This window comes from Balaenoptera physalus (genome assembly GCF_965194825.1).
Source record: "Balaenoptera physalus genome assembly, chromosome: 6".
NCBI classification, from domain to species: Eukaryota; Metazoa; Chordata; class Mammalia; order Artiodactyla; family Balaenopteridae; genus Balaenoptera; species Balaenoptera physalus.
The window spans coordinates 65,016,322-65,033,108 of record NC_138885.1 but is presented as its reverse complement, the minus strand read 5'-3'; the positions used below and the strand labels follow the sequence as shown (position 1 = coordinate 65,033,108).

The window sequence follows — 16,787 nt, the reverse complement described above, 5'->3', positions numbered from 1 at the left end:
TTTCCTCTTTCTTTTCTTACTGTGTTGGCCAGGACCTCCAGTGCAGTGTTGAATAGAACCAGTGATAATGGACATCCTTGTCTTATTCATGTTTATAAATGGAATACTTCTAATATTTCACCATTAAGGATGACATTATAGGTTTTTGGTAGCTACCTTTTATCAGATTAATGAAATTCTCATCCATTCCATATTTGCTAAAAGTCTTGTTCATTTTATTTTTAGTCATGAATGGGTGTTGAATTTTATCAAAGACTTTCTCTGTAACTGCTGAGGTGATAAAATAATTTTTTCCCTGTAATCTGATAATGTGGTAATTACATAAATATATTTTCTAATGTTAAAACAAACGAGTTTAGATAAGTGATGTGTTTTGTTTTTTAAACACTGTGGAACTTGGGCAACTGCTGGCTTCCTTGCTCTCTCAGCTCTTTGGATCTTTGCTAGCTTTTGGTCTCTGAGAGTTTCTCTTTCTTTTTTGCTGGCTCACTGATGTATCGATATTTAACAAGATATATTTTTTAATGTATTTGTCCAGGCTTTTGGGAATATTTTATAGCAGAAAGGTTTCTGGGGTATGAGGTTCACCAAATTACCAGAACAAGAATTCCACTTTCTCATATTTTTAGTCTAAAAGCTTCCATTAATGTAAGATACGATCACTTAGCACCATTTCTGTCTTCTCTTCTTCTTGTCTGTGTGCACAACCATGCCTCTCCCTGCTGAAATCAAGGAAATGGAGTTGTGTGGTAGAAAGAGCATCACATCAGGAGTCACAAGGCACAAGTTGTAGCACCATCAGCACCACATAGTGAAATTTTGACCAAAACACTTACTCTGTTTCCTTCAATCATCTGCTAAGTGGAAACAGGATTGAAGTGAATCACATGAATTTATAAACATGAACACACTGTTGTAGAGAGTTTGGGGAGGAGAGAGGGTTGATTAAGTAGCACAGAGCATTGTTTTTTTTTAGGGTGGAGAAATTTCGTATGATACTGTAATGGTGGATACATAACACTGCATTTCTTTTTTTGTTTGTTTGTTTTCCTGTTGTGCCATGCACGGCATGCAAGATCTTAGTTCCCCAACCAGGGATCGAACCCGTGCCCCCTGCATTGGAAGCGTGGAGTCTTAACCATTGGAGTGCCAGGAAAGTCCCAGACTATGCATTTATTAAAACCCATATAGCTTTACAGCACAAAGATTAAAACTTAATGTATGCAGAATTTAAAAAAGAAGGGGAAGTGGGGGTTCCAGGATATAATGCAGACGGTGACAAAAGAATCTAACTCTATTACAAATGTATGCGGTGACCTCACTGAAAGGAGCAAGAGAAAAGGTGCTGACCTAAGTAACTTTGAAAATGAGACTGTAAGACTAAAAGCAGTAGGAACTATACATAAGCGCTGTCCTCTAGTTGATAAAAGTTTCCCACAGAGGTATGGGTTAATAATTCTGAAACTACTACACCTGAGTACTGGAATTAAACAATTAATAGCTGCATGGTGGATGATGGCAACCAGGTTTCTTACTGTTGGAGTGGGAGGTTATAGACAACCAAGTGGGGAAGCTAGAATGATCCATGTGGTAATGGATTAGAGTTGGAGACATTAGTATAAACTCTAGTTAGCTTACTATAGATACAGATGGATACATATGAAACATTTATAGATAAAGATATGTGTATATACATGGTTTAGTATACACACATATGTTTCCTTGCTTTGTCAGTTGAGAGGGCCTAGAAGCAAGGACAGCGTAGTAGCAAAGAGCACACCCAGCGCCCAGACCATTCTCCAATAAAAGGAACAAACACTCTATTTATTTATTTAATAAATTATTTTATTTTATTTTATTTATTTTTGGCTGCGTTGGGTCTTCATTGCTGCACACGGGCTTTCTCTAGTTGCAGCGAGTGGGGGCTACTCTTCGTTGTGGTGCACGGGCTTCTCATTGCGGTGGCTTCTCTTTGTTGCAGAGCATGGGCTCTAGGTGTGCGGGCTTCCGTAGTTGTAGCACGCAGGCTCAGTGGTTGTGGCTCGTGGGCTCTAGAGCGCAGGCTCAGTAGTTGTGGCGCACAGGTTTAGTTGCCCCGCGGCATGTGGGATCTTCCCAGACCAGGGATTGAACCCATGTCCACTGCATTGGCAGGCAGATTCTTAACCACTGCGCCACCAGGGAAGTCCCAACACTCTTTAGAGGAAATGGTTGATTCTAGGACTGGGTCAAGGAATATACAAGAGTCTGCAACATCTTGTAGTGCCAGAAAGTAAAGAAGTGCTCAAAAACACAATGATGGGAATGTGTCAAAAGGATATAGGAGCCAACAGAAAGAGCTCTTAATGGGCAAAGCAGGAATAGTTTGAACAACAAAATAAAGTAGTATTGGGTTATAACCCAAAGTTTAAAATAAATATTTATGAGTCTGTACTGATATAAGCAAGTGATTGAACAAATAAATGGGGAAGAAGAAACAAATCTCCCTTGCAAAAACATTCCAAATAATTTATGTAGACACTTCACCCTCAGAAAGGTGGAGTATAACTCCCCCCTCCTTAAGTGTTGGCTGTGCATAGTGACTTCCTGCCAAAGCATATGGTATGGAAAAGAGGGGGGTTGGTAACTTTACAGTAGAAACCTGTCAGTCACTACCTCAGCCAATTTATCAAGGTTAACATCAACAGTGGTGAGTCATGTTCATATCATGTACCCTTGATATGATGTGATAAGAATGGCACTTTACCTCTGTGGTTTTCCTCCCTAAAGCCCATAACCCCAGTCTAATCATGAGAAAAACATCTGATGAATATTAACTGAGAGGCATTCTAAAGATAACTGATCAGTATTCCTCAAAACTGTCAGGGTCTTCAAAAACAAAGAAAGTTTGAGAAACTGTTAGAGCCAAAGAGAAGCCTAAGGAGACTTGATGGCGAAATTGTAATGTGGTGTCCTAGATGGAATCCTGGAAGAGAGAAAGGACATTAGGGAAAAACGAAGGAAATCTGAATAAAGTATGGACCTAAGTTTATAATAATGTGTTAATACTGGCTTATGAATTGTAACAAATACACTATACTAATGTAAGATTTTAATAATGAGGAAACTATGTCAGATATATGGGAATTCTTTGTACTATCTGCAACTTTTCCGTAAATCTAAAACTGTTCTAAAATTAAAAGTTTACTTTAAAAATGCTACAGGAGGGGGGGCTTCCCAGGTGGCGCAGTGGTTGAGAGTCTGCCTGCCAATGCAGGGGACACGGGTTCGAGCCCTGGTCTGGGAAGATCCCACATGCCGCGGAGCAGCTAAGCCCGTGAGCCACAATTACTGAGCCTGCGCGTCTGGAGCTTGTGCTCCGCAGCAGGAGAGGCCGCAATAGTGAGAGGCCCGCGCACCGCGATGAAGATGAAGAGTGGCCCCCACTTGCCGTAACTGGAGAAAGCCGTCGCACAGAAACGAAGACCCAACACAGCCATAAATAAATAAATTAATTAATTTAAAAAATGGAAAAAAAAAATACTGCATTATACCATTGTGACAATTAATAAACTGATTTATTAAAAAAAAAAAAAAAAAAAAAAAAAAAAAAAAAAAAAAAAAAAATGCTACAGGAATATGGTAGATACCACTGAATAGAGGCAGCATAGCTTTAGTGGTTAAGAAGATGAACTCAGGTACCAGCCTGCCTGGGTTCAGATCTCAGCCTCACTACTTATTAGTGTGTGAACCTGGTTACCCTAAGTAACTAGAATTACTTAACCTCTATGTGCCTCAATTTACTTATCTGTTAAATGGGTTCTTGGGAGAACTAAATGACAATATATGTAAAGCACTTAGAGTAATGCCTGGCACATAGTCAGCACTATATAATTGTTTGAGTCTATTATTACTACTTTGCTTTGCTCTTTAGCTTTGGGGATCTCTGTGATTACAGCTGAATTTCAGTGACTCTCCTTCAGCATACTGAGTTTTAGCTTGGCACTCTGACAAAACAGTATTTATAGTGTTTTGCTTATAAGGGAAAAATCATCAAGATGGTAAACATTCAAGAGAAAGTAGGACCAGAACTTGAGGATTCCCAACCCCAGTTTCCTGCTACATATATATAGTATTGACTGAGTGAATGCAGAAGCCATGAAACCTGACAGGATACTTTTTATGGGCCTAGACATTCCAACATAGAGATTCTGAAGTTAACTTTGGTTTTCAGTAGATTCCTTATTAAAATATCCACTTCCCTTGTTAAACTGATGTTCTTTTAGGACAAAGCACTGCCTGCAGTGCAAACCCCTCAGATTTAGGGTTCAGCACCTAAAATTTTGGTGATATTTTAAACAAAATTGAATGAATGTATTATAGAAACATATGTTTTAGGCCTTTTACTTCTGTGCCTAGAATACATACCAACTCTTCAGAAAACCCCTTATAGATCAGCAGCTCAGGTAGAATAGAGCTCTGAGAAGAACGTAGAATTTGGAGTCAGGAGACCTGCTTGGAGTGTGGGCTCTTGTAGCTGTGTGATCAAGGCCACTCACTAACCCCTTTGAGCCTCAGCTCCCATCTGTAAAATGGTGATAACAGAAATGCTTGTCCTGCCTTCCTCCCTTGCTTATAGAATTGTTGTAAGGATTAGGTGTGAAAATGAATGTGAGAGCTCTTTGTAAGTTGTAAAACCTATACAAGTATTATTTGTTATGATAATCTCAGGTTTTCAACCAGAGTAAAATTCTAATGGAGCTTTATAGTCATATTAAGTGTTGCAGTCATCTGCACACCTTTACTTACTTATTATGTAATAAACTGAAATCATTCGAATTTAAGATGCTTTAGATGGTATATTTTCTCATAGGACTTTAGTTTTTATGATGTTTTTCTTTGGTGTAACAAAGGAAGGCATTGTTTTAATCTGGAATTGTCTCTTTGAGGTGGCAGTTTCAGGAAATGTTTTCCAAACTCTTCATTGAAATTGGCTGTATAGAGAACACAAAAGTGTATTCCTGTCATTTAGAAGTTGTCTCCTACAGATACAGATCTTCTTGTCCTGGTGTGGAGCTGACCAGCAGAGGGTGCACAAGCTTTCCCAGCAGCTAGGCTGGGCAGACCTGACTGGTGCCATCTGTGTGTGCTGCCTGATGATTAACAAGTACTATAAATGAAAAGGTTCTAGCACATCGGAAACACAGTTACCAAATGGAAAGAGATAGCAGCCATAATGTCACACAGCAGTGTAGGAAGTACCTCCCTAGTTGGTGAATAGGAAGTTTCTGGATAACTGGAATTTGATATTCTAACGTGGGCTTATTTGTCTGTTTTCCACCTTCTCCTGCTACTCTTTGCTTTTTCCAATTTCTTTCTCTTTCCGGGTTTTTTTACCCCACCTTCTCAGCATCTGCAATTGTCTGCCTCACCTGGTCTAACAAATTGGGGTCTTTTAAAAGTAGCCTGTCCCTGGACTTCTTTGACCTTAAGGTATTTGGGTCCTGAATCCAGCCAACTACAGCATTCTGTCTGGGTCCCACCAACCAAACTCTTACAAACTCCATGGCATCTTTTCCTCCATAGAAATGAGTGACCCTCAGAAAATTTTGTAACCTTTTAGTGTTACTGTCACTACTGCCTGTATCATCTTTTTTTCCCCCTTCCTTCCCAAGCGTGGATAGTATATAGAATGTATATAGTTACTGGTTTTTAAAATATTTTTATATTTTCTGATTATAAAAGTAATTTGAGTTTTCTCAAAAAGAACATTTTGAGACACATTAAGAAGAAAATATAAGGATCTCCTTGAGCCTTTCAGTCAAAGGGAACTACCATAAACTCTTCCAGACTTTCTCTATGCATACACATAGGTGTTGGTATGTATATTAATTTTTTAAAATGAGATCATACCATAGGTACTCTTTTTTTTTTTTAAATCACTTTATTGATTGATTGATTGATTGATTGATTGATTGCTGTGTTGGGTCTTCGTTTCTGCGCGAGGGCTTTCTCTAGTTGCGGCAAGTGGGGGCCACTCTTCATCGCGGTGCGCGGGCCTCTCATTATCGCGGCCTCTCTTGTTGCGGAGCACAGGCTCCAGACGCGCAGGCTCAGTAGTTGTGGCTCACGGGCCTAGTTGCTCCGCGGCATGTGGAATCTTCCCAGCCCAGGGCTCGAACCCGTGTCCCCTGCATTGGCAGGCAGATTCTCAACCACTGCGCCACCAGGGAAGCCCACATAGGTACTCTTTTGTACCTTTTTTACTCTACCTAATAAATCATGGACTTCTTTCCATATCAACAACTTTAGGTTTTTAGCAACATTTTAAGTAACTACATAATTTTCCTTTATATAGGTGTACAGTAATTTAGTCAGTTCTCTAAAGATGAATATTTGGATTGTTTGCAGTTTTTCAGTGTAATGCTGTGACAAATCCTTAATATATTCTTCTGATTATATTCTTAGGATATATTTCTAGAAATGGAATTTTCCATCAGATTTCTTCTTTAAAAATGTTCATGTGTATTGCCAAAGTTCCCTCAGGAAAGGTCCCTTGGTACAATCTCCCTGGCAATGTGTGAGGATGCTTGTTCTTGCACACCACTGATCACATTTCACCTTTGCCAAAATGATGGTGAGTAACCCATTGCACCAATTTTTTTTTTAATTGGTGGACTTTCCACTCTCCATGTCACCCCAGAAAATTAATCTATGGCAGCAGTTCTCAAGTTTTCTGGTCTCAGGACCACTTGACACTCTGAAAAATGATAGAGGCCTCCCAAGAGCTTTTGTTTATGTGGATCATAGTTATCATTGTTTGCTGTGTTAGAAATTAAACCTAAGAAAAAATTTAAATATTTATTTAAGTCCTTTTAAAACAATAATAAACCTATTGCATATTAGTATGAATACCCTTTTTATTAAAAGTATTTTCCAAAAGAAAAAAGTTAGAAGAGTAGCATGGTTTTACATTTTTGCAGATCTCCTTAATGTATGGCCTAAAAGAAGATGGCTAGATTCTTATATTTGCTTTTGCACTGTCTATTATGATATGTTGTTCCGGTTGATATATATGAAGAAAATCTGATCTCACACAGATATATAAGTAGTTAGAAAGGGGCGGAGTACTTTAAAAGTCTATTCAGGTGAGTGTGAAGAATCTCCTTTAATACTACACTAAATCCCAGTAAGTGGTAGCTTCTTTTTTTAATTAATTAATTAATTTATTTATTTATTTTTGGTTGTGTTGGGTCTTCGTTGCTGTGTGTGAGCTTCCTCTAGTTGCAGCAAGCTGGGGCTTCTCATTGCGGTGGCTTCTCCTGTCGTGGCTCACGGGCTCTAGGCGCACAGGCTTCAGTAGTTGTGGCACACGGGCTTAGTTGCTCCACATCATGTGGGATCTTCCCGGACCAGGGCTCAAACCCGTGTCCGCCTGCATGGGCAGGCGGATTCTTAACCACTGCACCACCAGGGAAGTCCATGTGGTAGTTTCTTAAAGGTTAATTGCAATATAATATTTGAAATCATACCTGTGAACTTTTTCTACTCTGTTACATTAAAATCCATTGGTCTGTCTTGTACTTTGAGTGGATCTTTTACCCATGCATGATTTTGTGATATCATATGTTGGCCATCTGGAAAATATTGGTTCACTGAGTTATGCAGGTCTTCCAAATGTTGACATATTTCATTTTACAATATCAAAAATACTTTATTCTCATCAGAACAGTGTTTAAGTGTCAGCAAGCTGTTAAGCTCACAGTGGTGGACACAGAGTTTCCAAAATTCTAATTTTTTTTTTTTTAAGGATCAAATTTATAGAGAGAATGTTTTGCTTATCTCTTTTAAATTTTATTTATTTATTTATTTATGGCTGTGTTCGGTCTTTGTTTCTGTGCGAGGGCTTTCTCCAATTGTGGCAAGTGGGGGCCCCTCTTCACTGCAGTGCGCGGGCCTCTCACTATCGCGGCCTCTCTTGTTGCGGAGCACAAGCTCCAGACGTGCAGGCTCAGTAATTGTGGCTCACGGGCCCAGCTGCTCCACGGCATGTGGGATCTTCCAGGACCAGGGCTCGAACCCGTGTCCCCTGCATTGGCAGGCGGATTCTTAACCACTGCGCCACCAGGGAAGTCCCCAAAATTCTAATTTTTGCTTGAAACCTTGAATTTTATCAATGGCAACAAATGCTGTCAGTTGTTTTCTTGACAGGCTTACTTTGTTTTTGAGAAAATGCCAAAGTAAAAATGGGGTTCCATGAAAACAATCTTCATTGCTTCATCAAGGATATGCTTAAGTGAAACTGGTTTTTTTCTTTTTTTTTCTTCAAATGCATGGTTGGTGAAGAAGGCATGACCTCTAGTATAGTTTGGTGCAACTGCCTTGTTTCAGACCAAGGTCCCAGCAATTTTATCCACCATTGCCTGTACACCATCAGTGCAAATGTCACCACAGTAAAAAAGGCAAATAACATGTTGATGGTATTATGAAAATAATTCTGACCTTTTGCAGACCCACTTAAAGTGTCTTGGGGTCCCCTAGGGATCTGTAGACCACACTTTGAGAACCTCAAAAGGTCTAAGGTAATCATAGGAACTCATTCTCTTACCAGAGACTGGTTTAGGAATAGTTTGTGACCCAATTCTGGCCAGTGACATCTGAGAGCAAGTCTGTTGAGGAACTTGTGAAAAAGTTTCCTCATCACTAAAAAGAGACATAAGAAGGAGATGGTCCTTTTCCTGCTCTGGATATTGTCATGCCAGTGTGATGCCTGGAACTGCTGCAGCTGTTTGTAATTAACAAAGCAAACCAGCCTTAGAATGAAGGTGATGCTATTTAGAGCAAGATGGAGAAATGGCATGAACCTGGGTCCTTGATGACATTATAGAACTGAAACCATACCTGGAACTTGCCCAACCTCTGGAATTAGTTCTGAGAGATAACATGCTCTATTTATCTGAGCCAGTTTGAATAGTGTCTTCTGTTACTTGCAGTCAGAAGCATCCCCAAAAGTTATTTATTATTAGTGTGATGAACATTTTTAAGTGTTTAGTGGCCATTTGCATTTCTTTCATGAATGCTTATTGATGGTATTAGCACATTTTCTACTGAGGTCATTTCTAATTATTTTCTAAACATTCCTTATATATTAATCATATTAACACATTGTAATATTTTGCATTTATTTCCATGAGTGTCTTTTATAGTATATCATCCTGTACATTCCTATAGCAATCAATTAGTCTTTTTCTTTTTTCTTTTATATTTTATGGCTTTGGTATCATGTTTAAAAGAGTCTTTTCTACCCCACTTTTTAGTAAGTATTCACCTATATTTTTTTCTAAGCCTATAAAAAGTATTTTTACATTAAAAACTTTAATTCATCTGGAATTTATTTGGTGTTAGATAGAGTAGGGATATAACTTTATTTTTTCTAAATAGGTAACCCCAGTACCATACTGTCTTGATTACTGTAGCTTTGTAGTATAGTCTGAAGTCAGGGAGCCTGATTCCTCCAGCTCCATTTTTCGTTCTCAAGATTGCTTTGGCTATTCGGGGTCTTTTGTGTTTCCATACAAATTGTGAAATTTTTTGTTCTAGTTCTGTGAAAAATACCAGTGATAGTTTGATAGGGATTGCATTGAATCTGTAGATTGCTTTGGGTAGTAGAGTCATTTTCACAATGTTGATTCTTCCAATCCAAGAACATGGTATATCTCTCCATCTATTTGTATCATCTTTAATTTCTTTCATCAGTGTCTTATAATTTTCTGCATACAGGTCTTTGGTCTCCTTAGGTAGGTTTATTCCTAGATATTTTATTCTTTTTCTTGCAATGGTAAATGGGAGTGTTTTCTTAATTTCACTTTCAGAGTTTTCATCATTAGTGTATAGGAATGCAAGAGATTTCTGTGCATTAATTTTGTATCCTGCTACTTTACCAAATTCATAAAGAAGATGTGGCACATATATATAATGGAATATTACTCAGCCATAAAAAGAAACGAAATAGAGTTATTTGTAGTGAGGTGGATGGAGTTAGAGTCTGTCATACAGAGTGAAGTAAGTCAGAAAGAGAAAAACAAATACACTATGCTAACACATATATATGGAATCTAAGAGAAAAAAAAAAAAACAAGTCATGAAGAACCTAGTGGTAAGACGGGAATAAAGACACAGACCTACTAGAGAATGGACTTGAGGATATGGGGAGGGGGAAGGGTAAGCTGTGACAAAGTGAGAGAGTGGCATGGACATGTATACACTACCAAACATAAAATAGATAGCTAGTGGGAAGCAACCGCATAGCACAGGGAGATCAGCTCGGTGCTTTGTGACCACCTAGAGGGGTGGGATAGGGAGGGTGGGAGGGAGGGAGATGCAAGAGGGAAGAGATACGGGAACATATGTATATGTATAACTGATTCACTTTGTTATAAAGCAGAAACTAACACACCATTGTAAAGCAATTATACTCCAATAAAGATGTTTAAAAAATTTTTTTTTAATTTAAAAAAAATAAATAGGTAACCCCTTTTCTTAATACGCTTCTTTGAATAGGCCAGTCTTAACCTACTGATTTGAAATACTAGCTTTATTACAAATGGAATTCTTATATATAATTTGACTAGTTTCTGGACTTTCTATTCTGTTCTAGTGCTTTGACTGTATATCCTGGCACTATAGACATGGCCAGGATATATTTGCTTTCTAGAGTATTGTAATGTATGGAAGGGCAAGGACTATCCCAACCCTCCTTAACCCTACCCCACCACAATCAACAGCACTCATTTCCCCTGCAGTATTTTCTTGGTACTTCCTGCATATTTATTCTTCCAGGTGAACTTTAAAATTATTTGTTCAAGTTCCCCGAAAACATTTTTGGAACTTTGATTGGAATTACTTTAATTTTGGCGAGAATTTACATTTTCTTTACAATATTGAATCTTCAGCTCCAGAAACCCATGTACTGTCTTCCTATTTATTAAATTATCTTCCATGCTCCTCTGTAGAGTTGTATAGCTTTCTTAATGTCAGTCCTGTACATTCCTGGCTAAATTTATTCCTAGGTATTTCATATAATTTTTTTGTTGTAATTGTAAGAGGGCTCTTTCCCCCTGTATATTTTCTATTTTTGTTATCAATATTAAAAAAAAAAAACTTAAAAAAATCTAGCTCATATTTCCAGATAGTTTTGGCTTCTCAAAACAGAATAAGCACAAAGGATACTATCATTTGTGGCAGTACAGTGTGTACTATGTGGACTTGATTTATGAGGTATGACTGTTTGAGACTGTTTAAGGAAACAGAACGTACCAGAAGCTATATCTTAATGAATATGATCCTTCCAAGCTAGTTATGTTGAGAATCTGTACATTTATGGCAACAAGAACAACTTACTCTAAAAACAACAAAAGATATATATCCTAAAGCAAAAAAATTGCCACCACTGAGGATATGAAAAAGAATCAATTAGCTTGCTATGAGGACATTATCTGAAAATAATGTTTTCAAAGATGTTTTACTGTTACTGGAATAAATAGTAATCTCTTAAGGTGATTTATTTGAAAGGACAGCACTTATTTTGATGTAAAGTTGTAATTTTTAGTTAAACAACATAACTTTATAGGCACACCTTATGTTATCAGGTGGCAAAGAGATGGCCGACAGGTTTTTTGTGTTTGCTATTGTTGTTTTAAAAGAATCATTTAATCAGATTGTTTTTTGTATTAAATAAGATTCCAGTTGCCCCAGGCATTATGGATTGGCGGTGTTTCAGCTGTTTGGGAAAATGGAATTTGCCAGTTTTCTAAGATCATCTAAAATAAACAAATTTCTTTTCATCCACATTATGGATTTTGAAAGCATGTGTAGTCTAGCCTGGTATCTTAATCACCAATTAAAATGCTCCTGTGGAAAATGTGGTTCTGAGCTCTTAATAGCTGACTTACAAATGGTCTTAGAAATAAGACCTTTTATAGATTGAAGATTACTATGGTTTCTCTACATATTGTGGTCCTTGGAAGTTAAGACTATAATTAACATTCTCAATTATTCTCAAGCACCTTGCTGTGGCATTATTATTCACGGGCTGTTTTAATCATCCTTAAATGTATTGATATTTTAGTTTATGTAATTTCTGAATAAGTTTATTATATGTTAAGTAAAGAGTGCTTGTGCTTTTTTTCTTTGGGTGAGGAGTCTGACTCTAGGTCAGAATCGTATGTGTGATCTTTCAGGCCTGGCAGTTAGCAATTGAGACTTTTCCTGCAAGGCCTCATCGGGAGAAGCTGCCATCCGCACACCAGAATTGGTGTACAGCCAGTGCACTGCAGTTTTCTGTAGGGATTCCAGTCAAGCCTTCCCCCATCCACCCCGCGCCCTGCCTCGCCCCACTCTGTGTGGCCATGCTTTTATGTATATCTGCATTCTGATAAAGTGAATGCATATGTGGGGACCCACAAAATGGATGTCACGCCAGTGGCCTGGTCAAGGCCACATTTCTAAACCTTTGTCAGCCTGCCCTTATGGGAAACACCTGTCAAGGAAACCTAACATACTACAATCACAATCCTCCAACCTAATTTTAGCTAGCTCACCTTACCCTAGAAAACAGGACCTGCTAGCCTTATAAGGAAATCCCTGACCTCCTAGGCAATCATGCTGTGTTTCCACATTGCCTCTTCTAATGTACTATAAAACTTGCTCTTGCCCAGAATCCCTTGGGAAGAGTGTTCCACTGCTAGTTTTTTCATTTGACAATTCCTAGACCAGATGCCTGCATTCAGAGGACACCTTATTGGGGGCCTCTGCGGAGACCCTTTCTCCACTTTGGCTCAGTACCATTCCTCTCTTAGCTCTTCCCTTCTTCCTAAACCCCCAACGCTGCGCCGGTCCGTGCGCCCACAAAAAGGCATTAGCCTCTTTTTCAGGGGTCTGGGGCAGTGAGACAGTTTCCCCCATCTTTGTTGCATCCACTGGATCCTTGCCTGGTGTCATTACACAGGGGAAAATGGAACACTGGGGAGCTGGTGCCTCTTTTTGCCTCTTGTTTACACTGTTATGGTAAGTAAAAGGCTTGATTGTTACTTTCAGTTTGCCTTTTTGTCCTAATGGGCCACCTCAATACCTGATTGCTCAATAGAGGGAAGTGGGAATGGGGTTTCTGATTATTTGTGATTTTTTTTTTTTCCTTTTCAAGCTTTAAGGGGTGTCTTTTAGAAATGTTTCTGGAATTCACTGAATAATAGTTTGACTTTACATTTGTGAAACACTATGTCGTTTATAATGTTCTTTGTAAAAACTTTGTGACTTCGGAATTATCTCCATTTAAGAAATGAGCCTTAGGCAAAGTAAGTGACTTTCCCAAAAATCATGATTAATGGATTGGCTGTACCATGACTTAAACTTGAGGCTTATTCTGTTCTCAGTTCAGCACTTTCTACTATACCACCCCACTTCATTGGTAAATTACTCTTTCACTTTCTTGGGAAGTTGGGACTACTTTAGGGCTGAATAATAAGCATAGCAGATCAAGTAGGAAGCTTGATCCTGTGGTATTCATGAAGCCCTATGGAAATTGTAAGGAGAGCCAGACCAACGGTAACAACAGTAATATCAACTAAAGTTTATTGAGCACTTATCATGCACCTAGCCCTATGCTACATTATGCTAGATAGATCACCTTCTGTAACCCTCCCATGTTTTGCAATAATCTTATTAGTCACATTTTATTGAGGAAATTGAGGTTAACAAAGTTAAGTATCATGTTAGAGGTTATATGGTAGTAAGTGGCAGATCCTGGATTCAACTTAATCCAAACCCTTTGCCTCTTCACCTGAAATTGTTTTCCAAGGAGAATTGAGGTGATTCTGCCCTACTTGGAGTATTTCTGCTGTTAAGGAAGAGTGGGAGAAGAATCCTCTGGAACAGAATCTTCTAATACTGTATTTCTCAATGTTGAAAAATATATAAACCTTCATTTAAAGGAAAAAATTCTCAGACCCCTGAGTTGATATTTTACTATATTATTAACACAAATCTGGTTATAAGCTCCTTGTACATAGAGCTATTATTCAACTATAAAATCAAAATAAGCACAAATACAACCACAAAGCCAATAAAATTCAAATTAACAACATTATAACGTGACTGCTGATGTTTTACCAAAACTAAATTGCAGCTCTCATTATAAACAAGGTACTGACCACCACCACACAGATTCTTTGGACTTCATCCTATCTGAACTGTGTATGCTATGTGTCTTCTCAATTCCCTCACCACTTTTCTCAACTCAAAATACTGCAGAATCTTTTTACAGTGTGCTGTATACTCAGATGCATCATTTCTACCTTATATCTGTGCTGCTTGTTGCAACAAGATCATAAATGCACATATAGGCACTGAAATCAAGTAGAAGTTATACATTTGCTCCTACTGATTTTATTTTTTAGATTATCATAATAAATATACAATTTAAAAAGTTGTCATAGGATCTTAGATGTGTCCAGTGGGGGATTGTTCCTGAGGAGCAAAGGATGGAGATTTATTATAATGACCTGCTGAAGATTAAAATGAGGTGGTAGTTGGGGGTCCATATTTCAGCTTTTTGTCCATGCTATAAAGTTTCTTTTTCCTAGGTGTTCATGGCCTTGTGGTTCGCCCACACTGTAAGCATCTCTCATTCAAATAGGATTTCCTTCTCCTTGTTACAGCATTACTGTTTTTGTTACTAGGTGACATGGGTTAAACTCAGAAGGCCTAATTACTAACCAGTACCTTCTGTCTGTCTTTCCTTCCCCTTGTTTCTGTTAAACCCAGACTTCAACCACATCAAGTCCATCAACCTTCCCCAATCCCTCCTTCTCCTCTCTCCTCTTTATTTTTAAATTTCTAGTCATTTTGGGCTTTTATGGTCATTTGTTATATTCTCCCTCAATGCCACATCCTAAATCACCATTACTTTCTGTACTACAAGCCTAGACAGGCCTAATCTAGGTAAAACCACATATTTTCCCTCAGACTGCCTGGTGGTAGAGGAAATCACATAACTGCTGTATTATTTAGGTTACTTTTGGTTGGAGATAACAGAAAACTCAGACTGGCTTAAACAATTAAGGGAATATATTGGCTCAATAACTGAAAAAGCCAGATGTGGGACTGGCTTCAAATGAAACTTAATCTAATTAACAGTGGGACCTAACTTCTTTTTATTTTCCCAATTTTCCTTCTTCAGAGTTGGCTTCATCCTAAATGTGTACCGTGCCATCATCCTTAGGCCAGGTAGCTTCAAGATAGCTTTTGTCATGGACTGAATTGTGTCCCCTTCCCCCAAATTCGTATGTTGAAGCCCCAACCCCCCCCATGTGACTATATTTGGATAAGGCCTTTATGGAGGAAATAAAAGTTAAGTGAGGTGATAAGGGTGGAGCCCTAATCCAATAGAACTGTGTCCTCATAAGAGGAGAAAGAGATACCCGAGATCTCTCTCTCCACAAGCATGCAAGATGGAAGGCCATGTGAGAACACAGCAAGAAAGCAGCAAGAAGGACCTCACCAGAAACCAACCCTGATGCCACCTTGATCTCGGACTTCTAGCTTCCAGAACTGTGAGAAAATAAATTTCTACTGTTTAAGCCACCCAGGCTGTGGTATTTTGTTAAGGCAGCCTGAGCTGACTAATACAGCTTTCAGTAGCTCCAGGGCTTCATGCTTCCTCTTTCATGTGTAACAGGTATGAGAAATCATCTTTGTCCCAAAATCTCTAGCACTAGACCTAAGAAATGCACTCTGTTGGCCAGATTTAGTCTGATGCTCACCTCTCAACCAGTCACAATGCCCACAGATTTGGAATGTACTGATTGGCTCAGTGTAGGTTATGCAGTCCATCTCTGGCTTCAGCCAGGTCCACTGTGGCTTCTCTGCAAACTCATAGATCCCAAGTCCATGAGCTATTGGAAGTGGGGAGTGAGTACTCAGGAGGCAGCTAATAAATGATCACTAATTTGAGCTGCAACTTCATGTGGGCCAATTATGTTGTTGACATTACTTTACTCAAATGTTGTTAGTTTCCTTTCTCATTTTTTTTTTCCTGTTCCTTCTTTTCTCAAGTTCCCTACCTTGCATCCTCTTACTTCACAAAGAAGAGAGCATTGGGAAAGGGCTCTCTTAACAATCTTCCCTTCCACTACAGACACACCTGTTCTCACTCATCAGAGGATGAGATTGTTCTTGATGCCTTACACGAATAACATGTTTTCCGTGTACTTATTCCCCCTCCCTACCTCCCACTACTCGAAACTTGTTTGTCAACAATCCATCTCTTTCCAGTATCTTCAGTGTATTTTGTTTCCGACACTGGGTTTTCTCTCATCCTACAAAGATACTTAGGATTCTTTGCATCTAAACAAATACGTCTTTGACCTAGGGAATCCCTTAAGATAAGGCCCAAGTTCTCTCTTTTCTTCGCCACTGCCTATCAGAGTCGTCTACATTTACTACCTCCCCTACCCCAGTGACCTACTTATTCCTGAAGTCTGCATTCTGCCAGCACAGCCAGGATTCAAATCACTTTGATAAAGGTCATCATTGATCTGTGCCTTCAAAACCAATTATTTATTTTTAGCTTCTCCTTTTTTAATGTTCTTTAGTATTTGATCACATAAACTGGTTCCTCTTCCTCTACCTGCCTTCTAAGTATTGTATTCCCTTGAGTTCTATCTATCTCCTTTTTTTCTTGATCAATTCATCATGACTTCACCCACCAACCTGTAGACCAGTAACTTGTCTCTGAAATCTATATCTCTAAT

At 38.6% G+C, this 16,787-nt stretch overlaps 1 protein-coding gene across 4 annotated transcripts in view; it reads left to right on the top strand.

The window, feature by feature from the left end:
- Positions 1 to 16,787, top strand: part of METTL8 (methyltransferase 8, tRNA N3-cytidine) — an 84,761-nt gene that overhangs the window by 5,886 nt on the left and 62,088 nt on the right. Inside the window, exon 2 of one of the 4 annotated variants that reach the window (XM_082465475.1) lies at positions 12,986 to 13,044. The exons of 2 other annotated variants lie outside the window; for them this stretch is intronic. The gene's annotated coding sequence lies outside the window, so the exon portion shown is untranslated. Of the gene's footprint in view, positions 1 to 12,398; positions 13,045 to 16,787 lie in introns of those variants that run through there. One more of the 4 variants, XM_082465476.1, reaches the window with a different exon arrangement.